Raw genomic sequence first — 12,765 nt, 5'->3', positions numbered from 1 at the left:
TCAGGACTCATGCCTAATGGACTGAGATACCTTATGTGGTGTTAAAGATGGAATGCACCTGGGCCTTTTGCAAGACAAGTACATGACCTGCTGTACTATTGCTCTGACCCCAAGTTGCCTTATTTTTTAAAAGGTGGGGGGAGCTGGGAGATACCATAAAACGCTTTAGAATTAACATGTATTTTAGTAGCCGTATGAATTGTGAATTAAAGAGATGCTATTGGGCTTTTTGAGTCTTGAGAAATGATTTTTTATGGGATAGATGGCCTTTCCTTGTTTTCCTTCTAGAAGCATATTCAGTTAAGCTGTATTTTTTTTTTTTGTGGGACGTGGTGAAGGGGGGCAGTTTCTCCACACCCCGCGGTGCTCAGGGTTACTCTCAGCTCTGCACTCAAGGATCGCTCCTGGGGAGCTCAGGGAACCATATGAGGTGCCAGGGATCAAACCTGGGTCAGTCGCATGCAAGGCAAGCATCCTACTGCTGTGCTATTATCTCAGCTATTAGCCAGGCCCCAAGCACTTTTTATTTATTTTTTTTTTATGTTCAAGGTCCATTCTTTTCAGAACTCTGAAAATTATTGGTCTTAGATCCCTAAGATCTGATTGAGCTCCAGAATGGTATGAAACAATTGTAAATTGTGGTCATTTGGGGCGTTTGCCTTATAAGCGGCCAACATGGCTGACCCGAGTTCGATTCCTCCGCCCCTCTCGGAGAGCCCGGCAAGCTACCGAGAGTATCTCGCCCGCACGGCAGAGCCTGGCAAGCTCCCCGTGACGTATTCGATATGCCAAACACAGTAACAAGAAGACTCATGATGGAGACGTTACTGGGCCCGCTCGAGCAAATCGATGAACAATGGGAGGACTGTGACCGTGACCGTGGTCATTTAAACAAAATTCTCACTAGCAGATTTTGCTTTTTAAATGTGTCAAGTTGTACAGTCACATTTTCATTATTTATAAAAGAAACTCCAGCACATACCTCATGAGGCTTGCCCTGGCGAATAGCACCAGGACTCAGTGCAGCCTTGTAAGCATATGGTCAGGAGTTCAAATCCCCAGTGTCCCATTTTACCAGTGTGACCCTGGCAGCCACACTCTCCCAAGTCTGGCAGCTCTGCTCTCATGTGTCCCCAGAACTGCAAGTCATTTCTAGTTGTTCTGTAGCACTGCAAAGTGGGATACGAGCCCCACAATCAAAATAATGTGGGAAAACTATGGCCAGGAAATGCCACCTTTGACAAGCATAAATATGAAGGCCACAGCAACGCCAGCAGCCATAACGTGTCTCAGCTGAGAGCTCACTGGGCGAGCACATGGGAGCACCTAAAGGAGTGCAGACCTCAACCCAGCCCAGAAAGGGAATTACAAAGTTACCCGAGCCAGATCTGCTCATGATCTATTGGACAACTCTGCTGCATGCAAGGAGCCAGGCTATAAATGAGGGAGTGTGGCAATATTCCAATAAAACTAAAGGAGCAGATCATCTAAACTCAGATTCCCAGTACAACTTGTGAGCTATGTCTCTTGTACTTAAAATATTGCTGTGGCACAGTGAATAAGGTACTTGTCTTGCATATAACCGGCACCACATGTAGTCCCCTAGCATTGCCAAGAGTGAGCCCTGAACACTTCCAGGTGTGGCCCCAGAGCAGTATTTCAGGGAAATTTCCATTCATCAATGTACTCGATTAAAGCTCCTGTCTGGTTTTGTGTGTTTTTTTCAGGGGGTCCTCCCAAACAGTGCTCTGGGGGCCACTCCCATCGATACTTGACCAACTAGATTACACGGTTCAATGGCAGAGTCAGCATTTGGCTCTGCTGGATGTAGTGCCAGGGACAGCCAGGAACCATCCTGGAGGGTCTTGCTGTGGGGAATGCGGGGAGGGCAGGAGGGGCCCTCCAGGACTGACTGTGCTGGGGACCATGTGATGCTGGGGACTGAATGGGTGCCTTGCACATGCAGGGCAAGCCTGCACCCGTGACCCTCGGCGCTATGTCACTGTTTGGCTTTTTTCCCTTGGCGGGGGGTGGGGGGGTTATGGGTAACAGGAATCGTCATACCCAGCAGTGCTCAGGAACTATTCTCAATTCTGTGTGTGAGGATCACTCCTGGTGGTGCTTGGGGGACCACGCAGCCCTAGGGGTTGAATCCAGGCCCTAGCATGAAGAGTATATGCTCCAGCTCATTGAGCAAACTCTTCTCTTCCCCCACCCCTTCACCCTGTTTAGTTTTTTTTTTTTCTTCAAAACAAATTGGGCTGGGTGGCTCAGCAGCTGAGCTCATCTCTCAGATGTGTTTCATCTGAAAATTGTTTCAATTCCCACCTCTGTCATAAAATTTGTACAACTTCTGATTTACCTAGCTCTAGAATTTAATTACCTAAAATGGGATTATCTTAGTAGCTCTCCTATGCACGCGAAATTTCCCCCCAAAAGTGGGTTTATTCAAATACCACGTTATTTGAGGGCCAGCAAAATAGTACAACAGGTAAGGCACTTGCCTTGCACATGGCTGACCTAAATTCAATCCCCAGCACCATGGATGCTCCTTCAAGCACTTCTAGAAGTGATCCCTGAACAGGCAGGAATAATACCCGAGCACTGCTGGATGTGGCCCAGAACCCACCAAAAAAAAAGAAGAAAGAAAAAACCTGACCCCCAAATTTCCTTGCTCCCACACATGAACAGGTCACCAACATTTTACTAATTCTACTAATCATAATCTCCATTTTGTTCCTAAAAGCCTAAGTGGTTCTAATACCTGATGTTTTATTTTTTCTTTTCCAATACCTGGTTATTTGAGCTATTTTCACTGTGAAAGAAACTGGTGAGTGTTTTTACTAGAAAACCTGTGGTCAAAAAGTTGAGTGGCCTGTATTTCTAAGAATTTAGAATGTAAACTTAACGTGCTTTGCTACAAATAAACACATATGTGACTTGGCTCTACCTGTCTAATTTTTGAACAGATTCTTTTCATAATCTGCTGAGTAGTCTGAAAGCAGAATATATTTTCATAAAAAGTTGATAGCCTTTGCAATTTCTTTCTCTGTGAACATATTTATTGAAAAACTCACATTATTCAGTACAGCCAATATTATCATGTGTAGGAGCCCATACTGACAAATCCAGGGTAATGGAGAAGGAGGGGGGACAAGACTCCCTCAGTGAGGGTCTATAACTATACCACCTGGATATAAGCATTTGAATTGACTCTTCACTCTGGTCTTAGCACCCTCTGAAGAAATGCAGTGAAAACCTATAGCTACCAAAAAAAAAAAAAAACCACCTTTTTATTTTGCCAGCCCAAGTGATAGTTTAGCAGATAAGGCACTTGCCTTGCATGCTGCTGACCCAGGTTCCATCCATAGCATCCTATATGGTCCATCAGCCCCACCAGGAGTGATGCCTGAGCCCAGTGAAAGGAGTAAGCCCTGAGCACCCCTGGATGTAGTTCCAACATTTTAAAAAATTTGTGGTGGTGGTGGGGAGGAGGCGGGGTGTGCAGAGTGATGGTATAGTGCATAGGGCATATGCCTTGCATGTGACCCACCTGGGTTCAATCCCTAGCATCCCACATGGTCTCCCAAATCCCTTCAGGAGTAATCCCTGAGTGCAGAGTCAGGAGTCAGTTCGGAGCTAACTCAAAACAAACACAAATTCATTTTTTAAAAAATGTTTTTTTCACTTTGGTCATGTTACAATAGTTGTTGTTTGGAGGTCACATCTGGCATTGCTCAGGATTTACTCCTTACTCTGAACTCAGGGATCACTGCTGATGGGCTCAGGGGACAATTTGAGGTAGTGGGTCCACCATCTACAAGTTAAGCACCCTACTAACTGTACTATCTCTGCTGCCCTTGTTACAGCAATCTTAACTTTTGTTTTGATGTACACAGTTACCACAACGGGCGGAGTGAGAACTTTGCATGAAGGAGAATCAGGTTCAATCACTGGCATTGCATGGACCCCTAAGCACTGCCAGGAGAAACCCTGAAGCACCATCAGAGTTTGAAACTCTCTTTCCTCTCTCTCTCTCTCTCTCTCTCTCTCTCTCTCTCTCTCTCTCTCTCTCTCTCTCTCTCTCTCTCACACACACACACACACACACACACACACACACACACACCAAACAAGAAATACTGTTCTTGAAGATCTGTTTGCATGTTTTCTTAATGGCTGTGTGGGTCCAGAGACTTGTACCCCACAGGGTGGGCCTAGGTGAACCCCAGCACACAGGACAAAACAGCACCACATCCTTGGGCCCTCACGTTGATCCCCGCACTGCAGCACACAGGCAGTAAAACATCCTCTGGACTTCAAATGGAATTGCCGACTGACTGAAAATCACCCAGAAGTGGACCCAGGCCCTCCAGCACTGCTTGGAAGATCCAAAAGAAGTGAGATAATAGAACATTACCAAGAAAGCTGCCAACTAACTTTAGGAATTAAACATGCCTATATTATATAACCAGGTACAATTACATTTGTGGAGAATTACTTGAAAGAATTACAGAGATGCCGCTCTAACGTTCATCGATTTAAAGAAAGCCTTTGATTCTGTTGAGACTGAAGCGGTCATCGAAGCCCTAGCCAAACAGGGCGTTCAAACTCAGTACATCAGGATCCTCCGAGAGCTGTATTAAGGATTCACCACCAGGATCTCCCCATTCTATAAGGAAGTGATCATCGACATAAAAGAGAGGGGTTCGGCAGGATGATACAATTTCACTGAAACTCTTCAGTACCACCCTCGAGAATGTCATGTGACAACTGGAATGGGAATGAATGGGAGTGAAGATAGATGGTTGGCAACTACACCACCTCTGCTTCGCTGATGACATCGTTCTAACAACACCAAACATTGACCAAGCGGCACAAATGCTGGCCAACATGGACCATGAGTGTGGAAAGGTGGAAAGGTCGGACTGCAGCTAAACTTCACAAAGATAATGTTCATGAGAAACGGACTAGTCCCTGACGTTCCATTTGGTCTCAATGGAATGAACATTTCTGAATGCAGCAGTTATGTGTACCTGGGTCAAGAACTCAACATGATGAACGACTTGGTGCCAAAACTGCACAGAAGGAAGAGAGCGGTGTGGAATGCCTTCAAGAGCATCGAAGAAATAGCTAAGAGGATGAAGAACCTCCGGCTCTGGGCACATCTTTTTGACTCCACCGTTCTTGCACTAATGTACGCCTCAGAGACCTGGGCCCTACAAAAACAGGATGAGAACGCTATTTGGGTCTTCCAAGAAGGAATTGAAAGAGCTATGCTTGGAGTATGCTTGGACTATTGCTCTGGTCCCTGAAGATGAAATTCTATCTGCATTCTTTTCTAAAATCACTGTTGCTGTCCTCCTATTGTTCATCGATTTGCTCGAACGGGCCCAGTCACGTCTCCATTGTGAGACTTGTTACTGTGTTTGGCATATCGAATACATCACGGGTAGCTTGCCATGCGGGCAAGATACTCTAAGTAGCTTGCCAGGCTTTCTGAGAGGGACAGAGGAATCAAACCCGTGTCGGCCCGATCGGTTGCATGCAAGGCAAATGCCCTACCACTGTGCTATCACTCCAGCCCAACCAGCGATTATTTTTTTTAACTTGAATCACAGTGATTTACAAGACTGTTAATGATAGGGTGTCAGGTACCCAATATTCCAACACCACACCTTACACTAGAGTGTTTACTTACCACCACCATTATTTCAACCAGACAACTTTTGATAATTGTAAAAGACTTAATAAACATGGATTAATAATAAAATGTTTGGGGGCTAGAAGGCTAGTATTGTGTGTAGGACACTAGCCTTACATGTGGTTGACCCAGGCTCGATTCCAGCACCCCATTTGGTCCCCTGAGCCAGGAGTGACTCCTGAGCACAAGCCAGGAATATGTCATGAGCACTGCTGGGAGTGACCAAAACTAAAATTTTAAAAATAAACTAAAAAGAAACCACTGGGTATATAACAAGTAACTAATCTAATATTAGAATAAAACACAGAAAGTCTGAGCTGGGGAGATAGCTCAAAGACTGGATGCAGATCTGGCTAGACTCTGAGTATGATCCCTGGTTCCACTGGGCACTCAAGCACAGTGCACTGAGTTTTACTGAGAGTGGCCCCAGGGCCCTGGGCACTGTTTAGAAGGCCTCCTCACTTGAAAAAATAACCACACAGGGCTAGAGAGATAGAACAGTGAGTCAGGCACTTGCCTTGCATACAGCTCACCTAAGTTTGACCCCCAGCACCACATATGGGCCCTAAGAACAGTCAGGAGTAAGTCCCAGCGCTGCCAGGTGTGCCCTGCCCCTAAATCACTGTCTCCCCCCCCCCCCCCAAATAAACACAACTACAAAAGCCTGTCAGGGAGTTAGCTCAAAGCGCTAATGTGGAGCTGGAGTGATGGTATAGTGAGTGTGGCCCTTGGCTTGCACAAAGCCAACCTGGCTTTGATCCCCGGGCCCCCCACATGGTTCCCTGAGCACTACCAGGAATAATTCTTTTATTTATTTTTTTTGCTTTTCAGTTCACACCTGGTGATGCTCAGGGGTTACTCCTGACTCTGCTCTCAGGAATCACTCATGGTGATGCTCCTGGGACCATATGGGATGCCAGGGATCAAAGTCAGGTCGGCTGTGTGCATGGTGAACATTCTACTGTACTATCGCTCTGGCCCCCAGGAGTAATTCTTGAGTGCAGAGACAGGAATAACCTCTGTGTATTGCCAGGTGTGCACCCCCCCCCCCCCCCCCCCAGAAAATAAAAAGCTCTAGTGCACTGATTTTGTATATAGTCAGCGCAAGTTTCCTGCACTGCCAGAAGTGAGATCCTAGGAAAAGCCCCTGATAAGTCTGACCTATCAGTTAAGTTCTAATTGAGGGGGTGTAGATATTGAAAAGAGATACCAAGGGGGCCCTGGTAATATCACTGTATCACTGTCAGCCTGTTGTTCATCGATTTCCTCGAGCAGGCAGCAGTAACGTCTCCTTCGTCCTAGACCTGAGATTTTAGAAAGTGCCATGTTGGAGGCTCTTTCAGGGTCAGGAGAATGAGACCCACCATTGTTACTGGCTTTTGGCATACTGAATACACCACGGGGAGTTTGCCACACTCTGCCATGTGGGCAGGATACTTTCGGTGGCCTGCCAGGTTCTCCAGAATAAGAACTAGATGTGGCCACGTGCTTCTGGGAGCTGGGTTTTATAGTCTCTGGGCCTTGGCAGTTGGTGAGTGTAAAGTCTAGCTACTGGAAGATGGGGGATCTGGGTGGAGGATGCCCCATCCCAATCCGAGCAGGCCTAGTAGTATGTATTTGGGAAATAACTGTCTGGAACTAGTCCAAAGGCATTAAGGCCTTTAGGTTCTCTGAGGAGTCCGGAAGACCATTGAAATGTAGAATTCCAGGCCCAAACATGACTGGACCCCACGGGAAGAGTGGGCTTCACCAACAGAAACCAGGCTAAGAATCTCGGACAAAGACCATCAGGGTTGGAGTGTGGAGAGGAAGGGAAACTATAGACTATCCTTTCAGGGCTGCCACTTCTCTTATTCCCACCTTCAACAGAGGATTATTTTTTTTTTAATGCTTCTGGAACTATTATGATTTTTTTTTAAAAAAAGGCTCAGTTATCACTAGAGGTTTTATATAAAAAAAAAGGATTATTAGACTACTAACAGGCTGGAGCCATAGCACAGCGGTAGGGCGTTTGCTTTACAAGCGGCCAACATGGCCGACCCGAGTTCGATTCCTCTGCCCCTCTCAGAGAGCCCGGCAAGCTACCAAGAGTATCTCGCCCGCACGGCAGAGCCTGGCAAGCTCCCCGTGATGTATTTGATATGCCAAACACAGTAACAACAAGTCTCACGATGGAGACGTTACTGGGCCTGCTCGAGCAAATCGACGAACAATGGGAGGACAGTGCTACAGACTACTAATAGTTCTTGCCTTGCATATGGCTGGACCCCTTATACACAGAGCTGAACATCTAAAAACCTAAAAACTCCACTTAGCTGCACATGAATTCTACCTTCCAAATATTATACAATGGTTGCTGACTCTTACCTAAACCTGCCAGACTATTCAACACATCCAAAACACACAGGCAGTGTTTACTTGTTTACTGGAAGAAATGGAAATTTAGATTATTTTTTTATATATGTTTTTTACAGACTTACAAACTTTCATGATTATGTCTCAGTCATACAATGATTGAGTACCCATCTCTCCACCAGTGCCCATTCTCCACCACCAATGTTCCCAGTATCCCTCCCCATCCATCGCGCCACCTCTGTAGCAGGCACATTCCATTTTACTCTCTCTCTCTCTCTCTCTCTCTCTCTCTCTCTCTCCCTCTCTCTCCTCTCTCTCTCTCTCTCTTTATATTTTTATTAGTGAGACATCATGAGGTACAGTTGCAGACTTACAAATTTTTGTGCTTGGATTTCAATTATACAATGATCAAATACCTATCCCTCCACCAGTGCCCATTTCCCACCACCACGGATCCCAGTATCCCTCCCACCGCCCATCCTCCCCATCCCACCCTGCCTCTGTGGCAAGGCATCCCCTTTTGTTCTCTCTCTCTCTTATTGGGTGTTGTGGTTTGCAAAAGAGGCAATGGGTGACAATCATGTTTGGTCTATAGTCTACTTTCAGCATGCTTCTCCCATCCTGGGAGGATCCTCCCAACACCTTTATTTGGTGTTCCCTTCTCTATCTGAGCTCCCTTTTCCCCTAGCATGTGTGGTTGGCCTCCAAGCCATGGAGTAAAATTCCTGGTACTAATCTCAGCCATTCTTGGGTGTTAGTCTCCTATTTTGTTACTTTATGTTCCCCAGATAAATGCAATCTTTCTTCTCTCTCTCTCCTTTTGCATGTTATGGTTTGCAATACAGATAAAATTTAGATTATTTTAAGAATTTGTTTATTTTGATTTTTGGCCACACCTAGCAATGCTCCTAGTGCTGCACTCAGGGATCATTCCAGGTGGTGTTCAGGGGACCCAAGAAATCCTTCATAAGGCCAAAGAGATAGTACATGGGTTAAAGCATTTGCTTTGCATGTGGCCTACCCTGGTTTGATCTCTAGCACCACATATGGTCCTCCAAGCACCACCAGGAAATAAACCCTAAGGACAGAGCCACGATACACCATCATAGTTGAGCACCATCAAGTATGGTCCAAATACTTCCTTGACCCCTGGGGTGGGGGGGAGGAAATCCATCACAGTGTTTCAGCAGGAGGCGGGGTGGGTGGAGAGATAGTACAGTAGGTAGGATGCTAGCCTTGTATGCATCCAACTCAGGTAACCCAGGTTCAATCCCTGGCACCTCATATGGTGCTCTGAGCCACCAGGAGTAATCCCTCAGCACAGATAGGTGTGGGAAAGAAAAAAACACCTCAAAAACCAAGAAATACCAACAAAAAACCTCATAGAGTTACAGCAGGTCATGACCAGCTCTGGGTTTGTGTGGACTTGTGTGTGAGATTATCACACTGATCACTGGTGCTCTTAGGTGTTACAACTCTTTTATTAAACAGTTCGAGTTGGTCTAAACTTGAGCAAACAGGAACTTCTGTGTTTGGAACTACACAACTCTTTTTAGATACACACACACACACACACACACACACTACCATCACCACCACCACTGCCACCACCACCACCATCGTGGACCTCCGACTCCACACCTCCATGTTCTCGTGATTCAAATTTGTATACATTCTATCTCCTTTCCTTGTTTTTCTGCTGTCTGATTGGTCACCACTGACCTGACCATGTGTGCCCAATAGGTTGCATACAGACTAATTGAAATTCCCAACTACACTAACCGCCACTTCTCATCTACAACAGCCTGAATTATTTCTGCTATTTGATTGGTTTATGGAACCAGTCAGGCTGGAGCCATAGCACAGCGGTAGGGCATTTGCCTTGCACGCAGCCAACATGGCCGACCAGAGTTCGATTCCTCCGCCCCTCTTGGAGAGCCCGGCAAGCTACTGAGAGTATCTCGCCCACACGGCAAACCCTGGCAAGATACTCCATATGTATTCGATATGCCAAACACAGTAACAAGAAGTCTCACAATGGAGACGTTACTGGGCCCGCTCGAGCAAATTGATGAACAACGGGAGGACCGTGATGGAACCAGCCAATTAGATCATATACGAGAAACGACTTGAAGGCTTGAGTTATCCAAGCCCTCCCTCTTTATTACCCCCTTCTTGTCCCCTCACATTTTTGCTTTTTCACATCTGGCCCTCTTCATGGTTTCCTCCTGATTTGGCCCCTCTCCTTCTTTCCTCTGTAACAACAGTACCCTTAAAATAATGAGATGTGACTTTTTTTGAGTTTTATTTTTTTTTTTGTGAGAGACACATTCAGTGATGCTTAGGGGTTACTCCTGGCTCTGCACTCAGGAATTACTCCTGGTATTGCTCGGGGTACCATGTGGGATGCCAGTGATTGAACTCAGGTCGACCACATGCAAGGCCAGTGCTCTACTCAAATTTCTCCAACGCCCTGAGATATGATTTAAGGCTTACAAGTGTAAGTATATTTCTTCCTGAAACTGAAAACTGACTCTAGAACATGGTGGCTTGAGTCAAAGCTACTGCCCAACTATATTCTAAAGCTACATGAGAATGAGAATATGTTGGGAAGCTAGACCTTCTTCTAAGAGAATGTCCAGAGATACAGTACAGAGGGTAGGGCACTTGCCTTGTGCACTGCCGACCCACGTTCAATCCCTGGCACCCCATATGGTCCCCTAAACCCTACAGGAGTAATCCCTGAGCGCAGAGGCATGAGTAAGCCCTGAGCACTGCTGAGTGTGACCCTGAAATAAAACAAATGAAAGAGAGGGGCTGAAGAGACAGAATAGAGGATACGGCATATGCTGTGCCTGCGGCCGACCTAGGTCCTAGTGCCACCCTTGCACTGCAGGGCCTGAGCAGCATTACGTCCTCAGTCCCTGGTGAGCCACTAGCCAGTTTGCTGAGAATCACTAGAAGGGCCCTCTGGGCCTCCAGAGCATGACTGGGGAAACACAAACAAAACATAACCTATGAAATTTCTCAATGAACTGTCACTCTTCTCTATTCTCTTGGCTCGCTGATGTTGGCAGTTGGCACCCCTAGAGAACTGTATTAGCATGGGATTTGAACTGTTCACCTCCTCGATTAAGCCTCTTGGCTTACTGGGCAAGCAGAAAAGAATCAAGCAGTACTTCTGATTGAGTCCACTGCAGTGACTGAGAACTTGTTCTGGACTGTAATGACAGGCTGTGGTTTACCCAAAGCTTTTGGTAGCATTTCATGAAATCACCATCACGGATGCTCGCATTTGGTGGAGGGCCATTTCCAGCGTCACTTTCTCACTGGTAAGAAAACAGTTTTTGATTTGTAATCGTCTCTTTGTTGATTGTCTTTGAATGTGTATCCTGTCTGAGAATTCAGTTTCATTAACCCTCTGGATTATTCACCAAGGCCAGGAATTTCTGTTGTGTAGCTGTTACTTTTGAACAGAATCCTATATTTATGTGAGAAAGCAACTTCAAAAGAGGTATGTGGGTGAGGTCAGTGTACTGGGAAAGAAATTAATGGCATAAATTGAATCCAGATGTACTGGGATGCATGATAACTTTTATTTATTTTCACTTGTTTATTTGCAGTGCTGGGGATTGAATCCAGGTCCTCCCCACACAAGGCATGTGCTGTGCTGCTCAATCACATTTCTGGCCCCTGCACAATGAATTGTACTGAGAGTGGCAGTGGCTGAACAGACATTTGTGGTTTGTGGGGTGTGTGCCTGGAGAGTTCAAGTCTGGAAAGAAGCCAGTCTCCATTTCCTGGATTCAGGTGCATGTCTTTATGTGGCTGAAAAGAATTTTAAGAGAAGACAGAGTGAATGGAATAGTTTCATTTATATATGAAATAATAGAGAATGCCTGAAAGGAAGTCTTGACCTAAAGGAGAGCATGGGCAACTTCAGAATTATAGAATGGAGAAATGGCACATCCACGGTTGGGATGCAGGTGACCCTAAGCGGAAATGCCCTGGAGCTGCTTTGAGAAAGTGATTTGTTTGTTTCTGCTGGGGGTGTCACATCTACCTCTGTGATTGGGGGTTGATCCTGGCACTGTTGGATCATCATGCAGTGCTGGGGAATAAGTGTGGAACCCATGCAACTCAAACATGTGAGCTTGGTTTTAGGACCCCAAATTAGATATTTGCTTTGTTTTGAAAAGAATGATCTCCATACTAAAGAAAAATATCTGTGGTCATAGATAGAAAAATTTGGATGTTTTTGTTATTTGCTCATTAGCATAGAAATCAGTTAATCATGCATATATTTTGAATTTATTTATTTATTTATTTTGCTTTTTGGGTCACACCTGGCAATGCTCAGGGGTTACTCCTGGCTTTGCACTCGGGAATCACTCTTGGCGGTACTTGGGGGACCATATGGGATGCTGGGAATCGAACCCGAGTCAGCCACGTGCAAGGCAAATGCCCTACCCACTGTGCTATTGCTCCAGCCCCTATTTTGAATTTCTATTGGGACCATTTTCAGGATGAACTGTTTGACACATATTAAAAACTGAAAAGATTTGTACAAAGGTTTTTGCAGTCTTACAAGAAGGTTGCAAATAGTTCTTGCATGTTTTCAGTAAGGCCTTCAAAGCATTTTGCAAGCACAATAAAACTCAGGTATTTGAATTGTTGATGACAAAAGTATCACTGTATCACTGTCA

Source organism: Sorex fumeus, unplaced genomic scaffold (genome assembly GCF_029834395.1).
Source record: "Sorex fumeus unplaced genomic scaffold, SorFum_2.1 ptg000122l, whole genome shotgun sequence".
Lineage (NCBI taxonomy): Eukaryota > Metazoa > Chordata > Mammalia > Eulipotyphla > Soricidae > Sorex > Sorex fumeus.
This window is presented reverse-complemented; position numbering follows the sequence as displayed.